At 56.2% G+C, this 18840-nt stretch overlaps 1 long non-coding RNA gene across 1 annotated transcript in view; it reads right to left on the reverse strand.

Annotated features, from left to right (window-relative positions):
- Window positions 1-439: 439 nt before the first annotated feature.
- LOC140411675 (uncharacterized) overlaps window positions 440-18840 on the reverse strand; it is a 307143-nt gene continuing 288742 nt past the window's right edge. The window contains exon 3 of the long non-coding RNA XR_011940949.1: window positions 440-3779. This is a non-coding gene — a long non-coding RNA (uncharacterized lncRNA). The remainder of the gene's footprint in view (window positions 3780-18840) is intronic.

An 18840-nucleotide genomic window follows, 5' to 3' on the forward strand; every position in this document is an offset into this window, starting at 1 on the left:
GACGTGATCCTCCACCGGTGCCACGCCCTCCTGTTGTCCCCAACCTGGACTATGTGGAGATTCCGAATACTCTGCATCCTCCTCACTCTGCCGTGGCCCAGCCCGTTCCTCAGCCGGTGGCTCCTGACCCACCCTTGAGGCGGCCAACCAGAATTCGTCGCCCACCTCAGAGATTTGACTTATGAGTTTTACAATGTTGGACTCTTTGATCTGTTCTGTTATCCTGTTTCATCGTTCCAGTAGTTTGTACATAATGTTCATTTCGTTGTTGGTGTGACACCCTATTTCTCTGCACCAGTCACCTTCCCGTGTAAACAGATCAGCCTCATGTACATAGTCATGTAAATAACACGCACACACATAGTCAGGTACATTCACTACATGATATTTATTGTCACGCAGGCACATGGTCTTTATATAAAAGGGGGATGTCATAATATACACCAGTATATTATGGTGCAGACACACACACACTGATGGACACACAGTGGGACCAATCAGCATACACAACACCGCAGCCAATCACCAGTGAGAGCACACGCACTATAAAGACAGGGGACAGGAGAGTTCCCGCTCATTCTAGTAGCAGCCAGCTCGGAGCACAGAGCTCACAGCCTGCAACACAGACATTCACCATGTGCTGAGTGCATCACCTGGTTAGGACTAGGCAAGGGTCAACAGTAAAAGCTGGTATTGCATTTACCCACAGTTCAAGTATGTTAATATAGTTAACCTTATAATATAGAGTTGCACCATTTCCAGTGTTGGTGACCTGTTTGTGATCCAGAACACCCAACACATCAGTGTGCTCTTCGAGAGTGGAGTTTGGACACCGTTGTGTGAAAGTCGAAGTTCCAGTAATTGTTTCACAGTGTGACAAGTGTCTCGGGGGTGTTGCAAAATCCACAAGAGCTGTTTTGGGTGGCATCTGGCCCTTGGTTTCAGAGGGTGCTGATCAGGGCTGGTTTAACTCAGTGGGCTAGACAGCTGGTTTGTGATGCAGAACAAGGCCAGCAGCGCGGGTTCAATTCCCGTACCAGCTTACCCGAACAGGCGCCAGAATATGGCGAATAGGGGCTTTGAACAGTAACTTCATACAATGAAAGATTATTATTATTATCCCAGTTTGCCTATTGGTTGACATGTACTGTGTATTACTGAGAATATAAAAGATGAACTTGGCAAATTGTGTAGCTGGGGTGAAGGAGTTATGTATTGGAGTTAATCGTTTCTAGTTTGATAAGTGTTCTATTATTTTGTGAAAAGTTCATCGGCAGTTCTGTGACTCTCTGTTCATTTACTTCTCTGAGCAAAAAATAAAAGTTAGGGGGTGGATTCTCCGTTGCCCGAAGCCGATATCAAATCATAATCAGCGATTGGGCTGAGACTGAGCCAAGTCGGGGCCAGCGCCGGTTTGACGCCCATCAGCCATGCACCGCCCCCTCTGAAATGGGGTAATCGTGTCGCGCACTGCGCGCCATTGCAACGTCATTAGCGTGCCATCAGCAGGCCCTCCCACGATGCTCCACTCCCAATGGGTTGAGTTCATGACTGTACAGGGCACGTGTGATCTCAGTGGTCGGGAATCTGGTGTGGCGGCAGCAGACTGTGTCCAGCACCGCCACACTTGACCGGGATCCGTGCCGCTGGCCGGGGAGGGGCTTCCGTGAGGGCTGGGGGACTGGTGGGAGGTGGCCAGGGGGTGGCCTGTAGGGTTGGGTCTGCGCACGGTCGGCGCCAGGTTGTACGGCACGACTGCTGCAGGTCGGCGCCGTGCGCATGCGCGGCCAGGGACCCGGCCATTCTCCGCAGCCCCTCACCGATCCTGGAATCGGTGAGTGTTCGGCGCTGATTTGCCGGTCGTGAAACATCTGGGGTTGGATTGTCCAAAAATGGGGCTAAGCTCCACGCCGGCATAAAAGTGCTGCTGTTTCACGCCAGACTTTCTTTAAATAAATTGACAGCTATTCACCAACCTTGAAGCTTCTCGCAGCTTCAGCTGCGGATACGGGCCTCCTCATTTCCGGTTGCGAGTCCGCGCATGCACACAGCGGCAGCCTGCAGTCGCCGCACCGAATGCGATGGCGGACTCAGCCGGCAACCTGGACCAACAAACAAGGTCCCAACAATCTGACTCGTGCCTCTCGATCTAACCCACCCGATCGCTGCGCCGGCCTGCCATAAGGCCCCCCCCTCAGCCGCGGTGCGAGAGCCCCGACCGGCCAGACGTGGTTAGAATTACACCATCGGGAAATCGCCCAGCCGGGACCGCAGAGAGGGCCTCTGGCATTGGCCCCCCGCTTCGTGTAAATCGCGTGCGAGCGATTCTCCGGGGACCAGAAAATTGCGGTAGTGGCGCCGGGCCCGATTTCGGCGAGAAATCGGATTCTCCGCCCCTGCGCCAAACGCGATTTCGGTGCGGGGCTGCGGAGAATCCAATCCCACAGGTCCCTTGTCGGCGTCGACACCTAGCCGCTGAAATGGAGAATCCAGCCCAGGGTCTATGAAGCCAGATTCCATCCTGGGATCTGACTTGTTCAGTAGTAACATCTGCTGGGATTATAATACATTGCCTGGTTAATTCCCAGCACCATCTGACAGGTCATTTAAAAAATAAATTCCAATTAAGGGGCAATTTATTGTGGCCAATTCACCTACCCTGCACATTTCTGGATTGTGGGGTGAAACCCAAGTAGATACGGGGAGAATGTGCAAACTCCACATGGACAGTGACCCGGGGCCGGATCGAACACGGGTCCTCAGCACCATGAGGCAGCTGTGCTAACCACTGCACCACCGTGCCGCCCTCTGATAAGTCATTTAACTTTGTATTATTCTGTCCATGGGTGGAAGTGATCGTATTCAGTAATTTGCTTGTAACTGGGGAAAACAATATTTTTATCTCGTTACTTACAAGTACATCTCTTGAATTTAGTACTATTGTATATATTCACTACAAAAATTAGGAAAGCTCAACTTTGGATTGTATTCAGTTTAAAAAGGCATCTGTATTGGCTGTCAGTGAACAACAGTATGGGATGTGCAAAGTTCTGTCAATTGTTGGCATAAAGCCTATGCTCACATAACACTTAAATTTGAAAATATATATTTTTTGTTAAGTCTGCAAGGATTTTTCCAACAACGCAGTGGTCTACAAATTCAGCCAGGTGCATCCAATAACCCTCATGAAGGTGGGCAGGAGCAGATGTATAATTTAGCCAGGAGCACTTTGTCCAGCATATTGGGGAGGGAGGTTGCACTGGCAGCACTACTGAAAATGAAGAAAAATTACCTGAATAAAGGCCCTGCACTTCTTCATTTTAGGTATACTGTTGACTGCAGGTTGGTCTCTAAATAACTAAACTGTTGCCCCAGCATTCCTGCAAAGCATGGTATAGACCTTCCGCCCCTTCCTCTGTCATTTTAATCCCAAGGTGGTCATTCCCAACCAATTTTTAGCTCCTGCCTTTCCAGCAGATCCACAACCTCAGTGGAGTACTGGTGGAGGAAAATGATGATGCAACAGGAGTCAGAAAAGAAACCTAACTACCTCATGGTAAACTACAGTGAGGCATGTAGAATGATGATTGTAAAGGATATTATGGCCAATTCCTCACCCTAACCCCCTCCAACGCTCCTCCAATGTCACGTGATCTTTAATTCGCAGGCTCAATGACTTTCGGCCACAAACTCCCCTGGGCCTCAAGCCTCTGTGGTCAGAGTGGTTTGCTGTCCTTCACCTTGTCCTAATTCTTGCCCAAGTTAAAATTGAAACTCAGCTGTAAAGGAAACAGAAAGAGAGTAAGAGATAATTACAGGAAAATTGAGCCATTTTTAAAAAATGTAGGTAAGCAAATGTACATTTGAAATATTACATCTATAATATTAAAACATACTGATTTCTACTTGCACCACTAAATTGTCGAAGCAATATCAACACATAGTTTCAATTTCTTCACATTCAAGCAACTATTACTATAACTGTTACAAACACAATGTATCATGAAAGATTTTGATATGATTTTGTGTGGCTGGAGATCAATGGTGACATTCTCTGCCATAATCGATCAAATTTAAAGCTGTAGTAGATTTCACCCTGAATTTTACAAATGTAGTTGCGATGAGCGGTATCCACTAGATGGTGCTGCATTCCTAGGTATCAGCTTATAATCATTCAAACTTTTCTGTTTCTGAATAACAATAATAATCTTTATTATTGTCACAAGTAGGCATACATTAACACTGCAGTGAAGTTACTGTGAAAAGCCCCAAGTCGCCACATTCCGCCGCCTGTTCGGGTCACAGAGGGAGAATTCAGAATGTCCAGTTCACCTAACAAGCACATCTTTTGGGACTTGTGGGAGGAAACTGGAGCACCCGGAGGAAACCCACACAACCACGGGGAGAACATGCACAGACAGCGGCCCTGGCCGGGAATCGAACCTGGGACCCTGGCACTAATTAATCGATGATTAGAATCATAGAATCTCTACGGTGCAGAAAGAGGCCATTCGGCCCATTGAGTCTGCACTGACCTCTGAAAGAGCACCCTATCTAGGTGCCCCTCCCCCCATAACACCACTAACCTTACTGAGGGGCAATTTGTCATGCCCAATCCACTAACCTGTACAACTTTGCACTGTGGGAGGAAACAGAGCACCCGGAGGAAACCCACGCAACACGGGGAGAACATGCAAACTCCACACAATCATCCAAGGAAATGAACCCAGGTCCCTACCACTGTGAAGCAGCAGTACTTCCCACTGTGCTGCCGTTCTGCCTATTAGATTTTGCTTAAATTTGTCACGAAGAAATGATTGCAATACTATGGAGTGAATGTTGAAAAGAAAGGTGCATAATATCTTCTACTACTTTAAAGTGAAGTTATTTATTACATATGTACAGCACGGTAGCACAGTGGTTAGCACCAGAGTCCCAGTTTCGATTCCCGGCTTCGGTCACTGTCTGTGCGGAGTCTGCACGTTCTCCCCATGTCTGCGTGGGTTTCCTCTGGGTGCTCCACCTGGCTTCCTCCCACAAGTCCCGAATGACATGCTGTTAGGAAATTTGGACGTTCTGAATTCTCCCTCTCTGTACCTGAACAGGCGCCAGAATGTGGCGACGAGGGGATTTTCACAGTAACTTCATTGCAGTGCTAATGTAAGCCTACTTGTGACATTATTAAAGATTATTATTATTATTAGAAACAAAACAGTCATTTTATACGCAAGTCAGATCTCACAACCAGCAATGAAAGGAATGTCTAGTTAATCTGCTTGTGTTATTATTTATGGGAGGAATATTGATGAAGACACTGGAGACAATGCCATAATAATCACATCAAATTCGCAATCAATGATTTTAATATTTGTTTCGGTATATGGGCCGGATTCTGTGATTCTGAAGCTAAGTGTTGACGCCGTCGGAAACGCCGTTGCCTTTCTTGACGGCGTCAACACGGCCTCAGGGTCAGCAATAGGGGCCAGCACGGCACTGGAGCGATCCACGCTGCTCCAGCTGCTGGTCCTGGCATGAACTGGGTGCCGCGGGGTCCACGCATGCGCAGTGGCACCGGCGCCAACGTGGGCATACGCAGTGGTTCCCTCCTCTGCGCCGGCCCCGACGCAACATGGCGCAGGGCTACAGGGGCCAGCACGGAAGAAAGGGGCCCCCAGCCAGAGACGGTGGCCTGCCGATCGGTGGGCCCCGATCGTGGGCCAGGCCACATCGGAGACCCGCCCCTGGGGTTGGACCCCGCCTTTCCCCCCCACAGGCCGCCCCCGGACCCCTCCACGCTGAGGTCCCACCGGCTGAGAGCAGGTGTGAACCGTGCCGGCGGGACTCGGATTTTTTACGACGGCCGCTCGGCCCATCCTGGACCGAGCATCGGCGGAGGGCTGCGTAGAGCGGCCCCTGACCGGCAGCGCGCCAACCACGCCAGCGCCAATGGCGCTGATTCGCCACTCTGCGAAGAATCGCATGCCGGCGTCAGGGCGGCGTGGCGCGATTCATGCCGGTCGCGGGGATCCTCCGGCCCTGCCCCAAGCTGAGAGAATCCCGCCCCTTACGTTTCATACAAGGAGGAGGCAGAGGGTAGGCTGTGCAAATGAATATGTGCATCTGTCTTCACAAGAAAAGAGACAAACAACGATGTAGCAGTAAAGGGTGAGGCAATGGATTGGATAAAAACAGATAAGGAGAATGTATTTAAATGGTCGGCAATCCTCAAATTAGAGAAATCACCTGGTCCAGATGACACACAGCCTGGGCTAATGAGAGGATTACAGATGGAAATTGTTGAGGCTCGAGTCCAATCTTCCAATTTTCTTTGGATATGGGAATGCTGCCAGAGGACTGAAGGAGTACAAACATTGCACGTCTGTTCAAAAAAGCGGGAGACGGATAACCAGCTATAGAGCAACAATAGACCAGCTGACTGCCGGTGAGCGGAACCTTTAAGAAACAATGGGCCCGATTCTCCCAAAATATGACTCAGTCTCATTTCGGGCAGGAACCGCAAGGTGATTCCTGCTGGGTGGATGGGTGCGATTAAGATCACAATGAATCCCCACGTGAATCACACCGATTTGGAGACCCAGGCATCTGATTCGCCCGACCCAGGTCTCAGCTAGTCACTACAGACAAGGGAAGCTACATTTAAACAGTCCCTCAGCACTCATTCCAGTCAAGCCAGGAGGATGGCAGCGCAGAGACCTGGGGCGACATTCTCCGACCCCCCGCCAGGTCGGAGAATCACCGGGGGCTGGCGTGAATCCCGCCCCCGCCGGTTGCCGAAGTCTCCGGCACCGGATATTCGGCGGGTGCGGGAATTGCGCCGCGCCTGTGGCGGGCCCCCCCCCCCCCCGCTCGATTCTCCGGCCCGGATGGGCCGAAGTCCCGCCGATAAATTGCCTGTCCCGCCGGCGTAAATTAAATCACCTACCTTACCGGCGGGACAAGGCGGCGTGGGCGGGCTCCGGGGTCCTGGGGGGGGCGCGGGGCGATCTGACCCCGGGGATGTCCGCCGACTGGCGCCCAAAACGGCGCCAATCAGACGGGCATCGCGCCGCCCCAAAGGTGCGGAATCCTCCGCAGCTTTGGGGGCCGAGCCCCAACATTGAGGGGCTAGGCCGACGCCGGAGGGATTTCCGCCCCACCAGCTGGCGGAAACGGCCTTTGTTGCCCCGCCAGCTGGCGCGGAAATGACATGTCGGGGCAGCGCATGCGCGGGAGCGTCAGCGGCCGCTGAAAGTTTCCCGCGCATGCGCAGTGGAGGGAGTCTCTTCCGCCTCCGCCATGGTGGAGCTCGTGGCGGAGGCGGAAGGGAAAGAGTGCCCCCACGGCACAGGCCCGCCCGCGGATCGGCGGGCCCCGATCGCGGGCCAGGCCACCGTGGGGGCACCCCCCGGGGCCAGATAACCCCGCGGCCCCCCCCCCCAGGACCCCGGAGCCCGCCCACGCCACCTTGTCCCGCCGTTCAAAAGGTGGTTTAATCCACGCCGGCGGGACAGGCAATTTATCGGCGGGACTTCGGCCCATCCGGGCCGGAGAATCCAGCGGGGGGGGGGGGGGGCCTGCCAACCGACGCGGCCCGATTCCCGCCCCCGCCGAATATCCGGTACCGGAGACTTCGGCAACCGGCGGGGGCGGGATTCACGGCAGCCCCCGGCGATTCTCCAACCCGGCGGCGGGTCGGAGAATGACGCCCCTGGAGTCTACTTGAGTTGCAACCCGTGTTATCTCAACATGTTTAACATGACAGGAAGCAGTGGCAGCTGCAGTTAATATCAACAGCATGACAAGGAGGACTGGCATTAGAAGAGGATGAATGACTTCCTACGGAGAAGTTACCACCTCTCTCCTCCTAACGTCAATCCCTCCTGCCACCCCTCGATTACACCACCCACCCCAATCCACTGGCTGACATCTCGCACCCTCGCAACATCCGACCTCTCAGATTGTTCAGAAGGCCCCTGGCACTCATCATCACACCCCATTCTGCTTAGGTGTGGTGCCCACACATGCCACCTGCTAGCCCCTGACCTGCCAGGCATGCAGCTCACAATGTCCTTGTAGGAGGGAGAAGACTGGGAGGCAGGAAGAGGAGGGTGGGTGAGGGAGTCCTCACCCCCATGAGGAAAGAGCCCTGGAGATCGTGGGGATGACTGAGCAATGACTGACAATGAGGTTGGCCTGTGCCAGAGAAGTGAGGATCCACTGCATCTTCATCCAGGTGACCTGCCTCAAGTGAGTTGTTGATTTCCCAGACCTTTGTCCTCCCCGTCCACATCCCTTGTCTTGTAGGATCACCATCGGATGAGGCAGGGACATCTGGAATCACTCCCACCCCCGCCACCCGAGAGATAACCTCGGAGGACAGCTCCGAGGAGAACACCAATCACAGCTTTCATACGCACCTTCCATCATCACAGCCACAAACAAATCGGTGGACGACATCAGTGGACAGGCTCCGGGGGCACTATCTAGTGAGCACCATACAGTTGCTGATGCAAATCAGGTGGAAGTAGGAACATCAAAGGGAGCCGGCAGTCAGTGGTCTGCTGGATCACAGGACTCAGCTGGCATCCAGCCAGATGTCGAGCATCTGGACCAGGTTATCCCAGAGCTGATGCAGGTGATAGGACACAGCTGTGATATTCAAGAGGGGATGTCAGCAACATTCCAGTAGCTGCAAAGCCAATTGGAGGAGTCTCAGAGGCTTCAGGTGCAGGAGACGGTGACAGCATTGCCTGGCACCCAGGCTAATACTGCAAGGATGGCGACCACAGAGGTATAACGTCCAAGCCATGAATGGTGGTGACAAAGGCATGGCTCAGTCTGTGATGACCATAGTTGAGGGCCTTGACATCATGCCCCAGTCGATGAGGGGCGTGTCCCAGACAAAAGTAGACATTGCCGTGACGCTCCACAGCATTGCCCAGTTTCACCGCTGACGGCGTCGACACCGTGGTACAGAGAATTGGGGCCTTCCAGGACTGACAGCGCCATATGATTCAGAGGCTTCTGAGCTCACTCCAGGTGTTCCTCCGCCCCATGGAGTAACCCAGGATCCCATGAGCACCCCAAGGGAGGAAGTAGCACTGGAGCCCATCCCGGGTCCTTCCACCAAGGAGAATGAGGCATTTTTTCGTTTTTCTGACTCCCCACCCCCACCGCGCTCCCTCCCGATACTGACACAGGGCAGCGATCAACATAGCGACATTGTGACACCGGTATGTCATCCGGGGCCCTCGGTTCCAGGCCCTCCAGAGGACAACTGCCAAAGGTATCAAAGGCAACAGGGTGCAAAGGTAGCAGGTCACCTCCACCTCTGATGTGCATCCTGCTCAGATACCTAGAGATTGTTCGAGACCACGGAAGATTGAGAAGTTATGGGAAGATAAAGTAGGCACTGGTGAGGTCTGTAATCATAGTTAGGGAATTGATAATTGTCATATGAAATGTTCACCATGAAAATATGTTACACCTGGAACATGTGATGCCTCTGTAATTTAACACTTTCCAACAGCGTGGCTCTCAGATCCCCCCCCCCCCCCCCCCCCCCCCACCCCCACCCCGCCCGCAAAGAGATGCTACCAGTGAGAGCCCATGAAACCCACAGTGATGAGCATCTTGGAATGAAATCCCCATCACTTACTGGACGCATATGTTCCCCACTTCCCCCCCCAACACCCCAAATGTGGTCCCGGACACACTCAGGCTTGAGGCCGCGAGTCAGTGCTCTGTGAGCAGAAAGACAGGCGGCAGAGTTGAGCAGAACCTGAAGAGCACCACAGCTTCCCTCACAGCAAGTGGTCAACACCATCCAGCTATCAATAGTGACCCACTGACAGTGCAAATTCAGGCCCATCACCCTGGTGCATGTCATGAAGACCCTTGGAGAGGGGCGAGGGAACTGTGTTGGGGAAGGGGTACAGGGTGATTGGGGAAAGGGGAACAGGGAGATTGTGTCATGATATCCAGATTTGCATATCATGGTGCAATCACACACGCACTGATGGACAGGTAGTTGGACCAACCAACACACACACAACATCGCAGCCAATCACCAGTGAGAGCACACGCACTATAAAACAGGTAGCACCACAGTTCCCGCTCATTCTACCAGGAGATAGCTCAGAGCACAGAGCTCACAGCGCGCCACTCAGACATAGACCATGTGCTGAGTGCCTCACCAAGATAGTGATAGGGCTGGGTCCACAGGCTAGCTGGTTGATGCACAATCAATTACTCTCAAGACAAGGTGAGGCATAACTAATAGGCTTTAATCTGCAAGAACTCTTCCCCAGCAGGTTCGATACAGAAAGTGAAGGCTGCTGGGATGGCATTGGTTCTTATACTCCGCCTCACAGGGCGGAGCTATGTACATCAGCCAATGGTAGACTCCTGGGTCTAATGGTCATCCACCTCTCAGGTACCGCAATACCTGGTATCACCACATTCACCTCCTGTTAAAAAAGAGCCCAGCGGGGTGATGGCCAGCGTTATGACCAGGTGTGGAGGTAGAGAGTCAGAGCAGAGAGTCTAAATGTGAGCTGAGAGTCAGAGCAGGGGCTGAGAGTCAGAGCGGGAGCTGAGAGTCAGAGCGGGAGCTGAGAGTCAGAGCGGGAGCTGAGAGTCTGAATGGAAGCTGAGAGTCAGAGCGGGAGCTGAGAGTCAGAGCGGGTGCTGAACGTCAGAGCGGGAGCTGACAGTCAAAGCGGGAGCCGAGTGTCAGAGCGGGAACTGAGAGTCAGAGCGGGAGCAGAGAGTCAGAGCGGGAGCTGAGTGTCAGAGCGGGAGCTGAGTGTCAGAGCGGGAGCTGAGAGTCAGAATATGGGCTGAGAGTCAGAGCGGGAGCTGAGAGTCAGAGCGGGGGCTGATTGTCAGAGCGGGAGCTGAGAGTCAGAATATGGGCTGAGAGTCAGAGCGGGAGCGGAGATTCAGAGCGGGAGCTGAGAGTCTGAACAGGAGCTGAGAGTCAGAGCAGAAGCTAAGAGTCAGAGCAGGGGCTGAGAGTCAGAGCGGGAGCCGATTGTCAGAGCGGGAGCTAAGAGTCTGAACGGGAGCTGAGAGTCAGAGCGGGAGCGGAGAGTAAGAGCGGGAGCTGAGAGTCAGAGCGGGAGCTGATTGTCAGAGCGGGAGCTGGGAGTCAGAGCTGGAGTGGAGAGTTAGAGCGGGAGCGGAGAGGCAGAGTGGGAGCTGAGAGTCAGAGCTGGAGCTGAGAGTCAGAGCGGGAGCGGAGATTCAGAGCAGGAGCGGAGAGTCAAAAAAGGAGCTGAGAGTCAGAGCAGGAGCTGAGAGTCAGAGCAGGATCTGAGAGTCAGAGCGGGCTGAGATAGTCAGAGCGGGAGCTGAGAGAAAGAGCGGGAGCAGAGAGTGAGAGCGGGAGCTGAGAGTCAGAGCGGGAGCTGAGAATCAGAGTGGGAGCGGAGATTCAGAGCGGGAGCTGAGAGTCAGAGCGGGAGCTGAGAGTCAGAACGGGAGCTGTGAGTCAGAGCGGGATCTGAGAGTCAGAGCAAGGGCTGAGAGTCAGAGCGGGAGCTGAGAGTCAGAGCGGGAGCTGATTGTCAGAGTGGGAGCTGAGAGTCAGAGCGGGAGCTGAGAGTCAGAGCGGGAGCTGAGAGTCAGAGCGGGAGCTGATTGTCAGAGCGGGAGCTGAGAGTCAGAGCGGGAGCTGAGAGTCAGAGCGGGAGCTGATTGTCAGAGCGGGAGCTGAGAGTCAGTGCGGAAGCTGAGAGTCAGAGCGGGGGCTGAGAGTCAGAGCGGGAGCTGAGATTCGGAGCGGGAGCTGATAGTCAGAGCGGGAGCTGAGAGTCAGAGCGGGAGCGGAGAGTCAGAACGGGGGCTGAGAGTCAGAACGGGAGCTGAGACTCAGAACGGGAGCTGAGAGTCAGAGCAGGAGCTGAGAATCAGAGCGGGAGCTGAGAGTCAGAGCGGGATCTGAGATTCAGAGCGGGAGCTGAGAGTCAGAGCGGGAGCTGAGAGTCAGAGGGGGAGCTGAGAGTCAGAACGGGAGCTGAGAGTCAGAACGGGAGCTGAGAGTCAGAACGGGAGCTGAGAGTCAGAGCGGGAGCTGAGAGTCAGAGCAGGATCTGAGCGTCAGAGCGGGAGCTGAGCGTCAGAGCAAGGGCTGAGAGTCAGAATGCGAGCTGAGAGTCAGAGCGGGAGCTGAAAGTCTGAGCGGGAGCGGAGAGTCAGAGCGGGAGCTGTGAGTCAGAGCGGGAGCGGAGATTCAGAGCGGGAGCTGAGGGTTAGAGCGGGAGCTGAGAGTCAGAACGGGAGCTAAGAGTCAGAGCGGGAGCTGAGATTCAGAGCGGGAGCTGAGAGTCAGAGCGGGATTTGAGATTCAGAGCGGGAGCTGAGAGGCAGAGCGGGAGCTGAGAGTCAGAGGGGAAGCTGAGAGTCAGAGCGGGAGCTGAGATTCAGAGCGGGAGCTGAGAGTCAGAGCGGGAGCTGAGAGTCAGAGGGGGAGCTGAGAGTCAGAACGGGAGCTGAGAGTCAGAACGGGAGCTGAGAGTCAGAGCGGGAGCTGAGAGACAGAGCAGGAGCTGAGCGTCAGAGCAAGGGCTGAGAGTCAGAACGCGAGCTGAGAGTCAGAGCGGGAGCTGAAGGTCTGAGCGGGAGCGGAGAGTCAGAGCGGGAGCTGTGAGTCAGAGCGGGAGCGGAGATTCAGAGCGGGAGCTGAGAGTCAGAGCGGGAGCTGATTGTCAGAGCGGGAGCCGAGATTCAGAGCACGGGCTGAGAGTCAGAGCGGGAGCTGAGAGTCAGAGCGGGGGCTGAGATTCAGAGCGGGAGCTGAGAGTCAGAGCGGGATCTGAGATTCAGAGCGGGAGCTGAGAGTCAGAGCGGGAGCTGAGAGTCAGAACGGGAGCTGAGAGTAAGAGCGGGAGCTGAGAGTCAGAGCAGGATCTGAGCGTCAGAGCGGGAGCTGAGCGTCAGAGCAAGGGCTGAGAGTCAGAACGCGAGCTGAGAGTCAGAGCGGGAGCTCAAAGTCTGAGCGGGAGCGGAGAGTCAGAGCGGGAGCTGTGAGTCAGAGCGGGAGCGGAGATTCAGAGCGGGAGCTGAGGGTCAGAGCGGGAGCTGAGAGTCAGAACGGGAGCTGAGAGTCAGAGCGGGAGCTGAGAGTCAGAGCGGGAGCTGAGAGTCAGAGCGGGAGCTGAGAGTCAGAGCGGGAGCTGAGATTCAGAGCGGGAGTTAAGAGTCAGAGCGGGATCTGAGATTCAGAGCGGGAGCTGAAAGTCAGAGCGGGAGCTGAGAGTCAGAACGGGAGCTGAGAGTCAGAGCGGGAGCTGAGAGTCAGAGCAGGAGCTGAGCGTCAGAGCAAGGGCTGAGAGTCAGAACGCGAGCTGAGAGTCAGAGCGGGAGCTGAAGGTCTGAGCGGGAGCGGAGAGTCAGAGTGGGAGCTGAGAGTAAGAGCGGGAGCGGAGATTCAGAGCGGGAGCTGAGAGTCTGAACAGGAGCTGAGAGTCAGAGCAGAAGCTGAGAGTCAGAGCAGGGGCTGAGAGTCAGAGCGGGAGCCGATTGTCAGAGCGGGAGCTAAGAGTCTGAACGGGAGCTGAGAGTCAGAGCGGGAGCGGAGAGTAAGAGCGGGAGCTGAGAGTCAGAGCGGGAGCTGATTGTCAGAGCGGGAGCTGGGAGTCAGAGCTGGAGTGGAGAGTTAGAGCGGGAGCGGAGAGGCAGAGTGGGAGCTGAGAGTCAGAGCTGGAGCTGAGAGTCAGAGCGGGAGCGGAGATTCAGAGCAGGAGCGGAGAGTCAAAACAGGAGCTGAGAGTCAGAGCAGGAGCTGAGAGTCAGAGCAGGATCTGAGAGTCAGAGCGGGTTGAGATAGTCAGAGCGGGAGCTGAGAGAAAGAGCGGGAGCAGAGAGTGAGAGCGGGAGCTGAGAGTCAGAGCGGGAGCTGAGAATCAGAGTGGGAGCGGAGATTCAGAGCGGGAGCTGAGAGTCAGAGCGGGAGCTGAGAGTCAGAACGGGAGCTGTGAGTCAGAGCGGGATCTGAGAGTCAGAGCAAGGGCTGAGAGTCAGAGCGGGAGCTGAGAGTCAGAGCGGGAGCTGATTGTCAGAGTGGGAGCTGAGAGTCAGAGCGGGAGCTGAGAGTCAGAGCGGGAGCTGAGAGTCAGAGCGGGAGCTGATTGTCAGAGCGGGAGCTGAGAGTCAGAGCGGGAGCTGAGAGTCAGAGCGGGAGCTGATTGTCAGAGCGGGAGCTGAGAGTCAGTGCGGAAGCTGAGAGTCAGAGCGGGGGCTGAGAGTCAGAGCGGGAGCTGAGATTCGGAGCGGGAGCTGATAGTCAGAGCGGGAGCTGAGAGTAAGAGCGGGAGCGGAGAGTCAGAACGGGGGCTGAGAGTCAGAACGGGAGCTGAGAGTCAGAACGGGAGCTAAGAGTCAGAGCAGGAGCTGAGAATCAGAGCGGGAGCTGAGAGTCAGAGCGGGATCTGAGATTCAGAGCGGGAGCTGAGAGTCAGAGCGGGAGCTGAGAGTCAGAGGGGGAGCTGAGAGTCAGAACGGGAGCTGAGAGTCAGAACGGGAGCTGAGAGTCAGAACGGGAGCTGAGAGTCAGAGCGGGAGCTGAGAGTCAGAGCAGGATCTGAGCGTCAGAGTGGGAGCTGAGCGTCAGAGCAAGGGCTGAGAGTCAGAATGCGAGCTGAGAGTCAGAGCGGGAGCTGAAAGTCTGAGCGGGAGCGGAGAGTCAGAGCGGGAGCTGTGAGTCAGAGCGGGAGCGGAGATTCAGAGCGGGAGCTGAGGGTTAGAGCGGGAGCTGAGAGTCAGAACGGGAGCTGAGAGTCAGAGCGGGAGCTGAGATTCAGAGCGGGAGCTGAGAGTCAGAGCGGAATCTGAGATTCAGAGCGGGAGCTGAGAGTCAGAGCGGGAGCTGAGATTCAGAGCGGGAGCTGAGAGTCAGAGCGGGAGCTGAGAGTCAGAGGGGGAGCTGAGAGTCAGAACGGGAGCTGAGAGTCAGAACGGGAGCTGAGAGTCAGAGCGGAAGCTGAAAGTCAGAGCAGGAGCTGAGCGTCAGAGCAAGGGCTGAGAGTCAGAACGCGAGCTGAGAGTCAGAGCGGGAGCTGAAGGTCTGAGCGGGAGCGGAGAGTCAGAGCGGGAGCTGTGAGTCAGAGCGGGAGCGGAGATTCAGAGCGGGAGCTGAGAGTCAGAGCGGGAGCTGATTGTCAGAGCGGGAGCTGAGATTCAGAGCACGGGCTGAGAGTCAGAGCGGGAGCTGAGAGTCAGAGCGGGAGCTGAGATTCAGAGCGGGAGCTGAGAGTCAGAGCGGGATCTGAGATTCAGAGCGGGAGCTGAGAGTCAGAGCGGGAGCTGAGAGTCAGAACGGGAGCTGAGAGTAAGAGCGGGAGCTGAGAGTCAGAGCAGGATCTGAGCGTCAAAGCGGGAGCTGAGTGTCAGAGCAAGGGCTGAGAGTCAGAACGCGAGCTGAGAGTCAGTGCGGGAGCTCAAAGTCTGAGCGGGAGCGGAGAGTCAGAGCGGGAGCTGTGAGTCAGAGCGGGAGCGGAGATTCAGAGCGGGAGCTGCGGGTCAGAGCGGGAGCTGAGAGTCAGAACGGGAGCTGAGAGTCAGAGCGGGAGCTGAGAGTCAGAGCGGGAGCTGAAAGTCAGAGCGGGAGCTGAGAGTCAGAACGGGAGCTGAGAGTCAGAGCGGGAGCTGAGAGTCAGAGCAGGAGCTGAGCGTCAGAGCAAGGGCTGAGAGTCAGAACGCGAGCTGAGAGTCAGAGCGGGAGCTGAAGGTCTGAGCGGGAGCGGAGAGTCAGAGTGGGAGCTGAGAGTAAGAGCGGGAGCGGAGATTCAGAGCGGGAGCTGAGAGTCTGAACAGGAGCTGAGAGTCAGAGCAGAAGCTGAGAGTCAGAGCAGGGGCTGAGAGTCAGAGCGGGAGCCGATTGTCAGAGCGGGAGCTAAGAGTCTGAACGGGAGCTGAGAGTCAGAGCGGGAGCGGAGAGTAAGAGCGGGAGCTGAGAGTCAGAGCGGGAGCTGATTGTCAGAGCGGGAGCTGGGAGTCAGAGCTGGAGTGGAGAGTTAGAGTGGGAGCGGAGAGGCAGAGTGGGAGCTGAGAGTCAGAGCTGGAGCTGAGAGTCAGAGCGGGAGCGGAGATTCAGAGCAGGAGCGGAGAGTCAAAACAGGAGCTGAGAGTCAGAGCAGGAGCTGAGAGTCAGAGCAGGATCTGAGAGTCAGAGCGGGTTGAGATAGTCAGAGCGGGAGCTGAGAGAAAGAGCGGGAGCAGAGAGTGAGAACGGGAGCTGAGAGTCAGAGCGGGAGCTGAGAATCAGAGTGGGAGCGGAGATTCAGAGCGGGAGCTGAGAGTCAGAGCGGGAGCTGAGAGTCAGAACGGGAGCTGTGAGTCAGAGCGGGATCTGAGAGTCAGAGCAAGGGCTGAGAGTCAGAGCGGGAGCTGAGAGTCAGAGCGGGAGCTGATTGTCAGAGTGGGAGCTGAGAGTCAGAGCGGGAGCTGAGAGTCAGAGCGGGAGCTGAGAGTCAGAGCGGGAGCTGATTGTCAGAGCGGGAGCTGAGAGTCAGAGCGGGAGCTGAGAGTCAGAGCGGGAGCTGATTGTCAGAGCGGGAGCTGAGAGTCAGTGCGGAAGCTGAGAGTCAGAGCGGGGGCTGAGAGTCAGAGCGGGAGCCGATTGTCAGAGCGGGAGCTAAGAGTCTGAACGGGAGCTGAGAGTCAGAGCGGGAGCGGAGAGTAAGAGGGGGAGCTGAGAGTCAGAGCGGGAGCTGATTGTCAGAGCGGGAGCTGAAAGTCTGAGCGGGAGCGGAGAGTCAGAGCAGGAGCTGTGAGTCAGAGCGGGAGCGGAGATTCAGAGCGGGAGATGAGGGTTAGAGCGGGAGCTGAGAGTCAGAACGGGAGCTGAGAGTCAGAGCGGGAGCTGAGATTCAGAGCGGGAGCTGAGAGTCAGAGCGGGATCTGAGATTCAGAGTGGGAGCTGAGAGGCAGAGCGGGAGCTGAGAGTCAGAGGGGAAGCTGAGAGTCAGAGCGGGAGCTGAGATTCAGAGCGGGAGCTGAGAGTCAGAGCGGGAGCTGAGAGTCAGAGGGGGAGCTGAGAGTCAGAACGGGAGCTGAGAGTCAGAACGGGAGCTGAGAGTCAGAGCGGGAGCTGAGAGTCAGAGCCGGAGCTGAGCGTCAGAGCAAGGGCTGAGAGTCAGAACGCGAGCTGAGAGTCAGAGCGGGAGCTGAAGGTCTGAGCGGGAGCGGAGAGTCAGAGCGGGAGCTGTGAGTCAGAGCGGGAGCGGAGATTCAGAGCGGGAGCTGAGAGTCAGAGCGGGAGCGGAGAGTCAGAGCGGGAGCCGAGATTCAGAGCGGGAGCGGAGATTCAGAGCGGGAGCTGAGAGTCAGAGCGGGAGCTGATTGTCAGAGCGGGAGCCGAGATTCAGAGCACGGGCTGAGAGTCAGAGCGGGAGCTGAGAGTCAGAGCGGGAGCTGAGATTCAGAGCGGGAGCTGAGAGTCAGAGCTGGATCTGAGATTCAGAGCGGGAGCTGAGAGTCAGAGCGGGAGCTGAGAGTCAGAACGGGAGCTGAGAGTAAGAGCGGGAGCTGAGAGTCAGAGCAGGATCTGAGCGTCAGAGCGGGAGCTGAGCGTCAGAGCATGGGCTGAGAGTCAGAACGCGAGCTGAGAGTCAGAGCGGGAGCTCAAAGTCTGAGCGGGAGCGGAGAGTCAGAGCGGGAGCTGTGAGTCAGAGCGGGAGCGGAGATTCAGAGCGGGAGCTGAGGGTCAGAGCGGGAGCTGAGAGTCAGAGCGGGAGCTGAGAGTCAGAGCGGGAGCTGAGATTCAGAGCGGGAGCTGAGAGTCAGAGCGGGATCTGAGATTCAGAGCGGGAGCTGAGAGTCAGAGCGGGAGCTGAGAGTCAGAACGGGAGCTGAGAGTAAGAGCGGGAGCTGAGAGTCAGAGCAGGATCTGAGCGTCAGAGCGGGAGCTGAGCGTCAGAGCAATGGCTGAGAGTCAGAACGCGAGCTGAGAGTCAGAGCGGGAGCCCAAAGTCTGAGCGGGAGCGGAGAGTCAGAGCGGGAGCTGTGAGTCAGAGCGGGAGCGGAGATTCAGTGCGGGAGCTGAGGGTCAGAGCGGGAGCTGAGAGTCAGAACGGGAGCTGAGAGTCAGAGCGTGAGCTGAGAGTCAGAGCGGGAGCTGAGAGTCAGAGCGGGAGCTGAGATTCAGAGCGGGAGCTTAAAGTCAGAGCGGGAGCTGAGAGTCAGTACGGGAGCTGAGAGTCAGAGCGGGAGCTGAGAGTCAGAGCAGGAGCTGAGCGTCAGAGCAAGGGCTGAGAGTCAGAACGCGAGCTGAGAGTCAGAGCGGGAGCTGGAGGTCTGAGCGGGAGCGGAGAGTCAGAGTGGGAGCTGAGAGTAAGAGCGGGAGCGGAGATTCAGAGCGGGAGCTGAGAGTCTGAACAGGAGCTGAGATTCAGAGCGGGAGCTGAAAGTCAGAGCGGGAGCTGAGAGTCAGTACGGGAGCTGAGAGTCAGAGCGGGAGCTGAGAGTCAGAGCGGGAGCTGAGAGTCAGAGCGGGAGCTGATTGTCAGAGCGGGAGCTGAGAGTCAGAGCGGGAGCTGAGAGTCAGAGCGGGAGCTGATTGTCAGAGCGGGAGCTGAGAGTCAGTGCGGAAGCTGAGAGTCAGAGCGGGGGCTGAGAGTCAGAGCGGGAGCCGATTGTCAGAGCGGGAGCTAAGAGTCTGAACGGGAGCTGAGAGTCAGAGCGGGAGCGGAGAGTAAGAGGGGGAGCTGAGAGTCAGAGCGGGAGCTGATTGTCAGAGCGGGAGCTGAAAGTCTGAGCGGGAGCGGAGAGTCAGAGCAGGAGCTGTGAGTCAGAGCGGGAGCGGAGATTCAGAGCGGGAGCTGAGGGTTAGAGCGGGAG

The sequence above is a fragment of the Scyliorhinus torazame genome, chromosome 4 (genome assembly GCF_047496885.1).
Source record: "Scyliorhinus torazame isolate Kashiwa2021f chromosome 4, sScyTor2.1, whole genome shotgun sequence".
Classification (NCBI taxonomy): domain Eukaryota; kingdom Metazoa; phylum Chordata; class Chondrichthyes; order Carcharhiniformes; family Scyliorhinidae; genus Scyliorhinus; species Scyliorhinus torazame.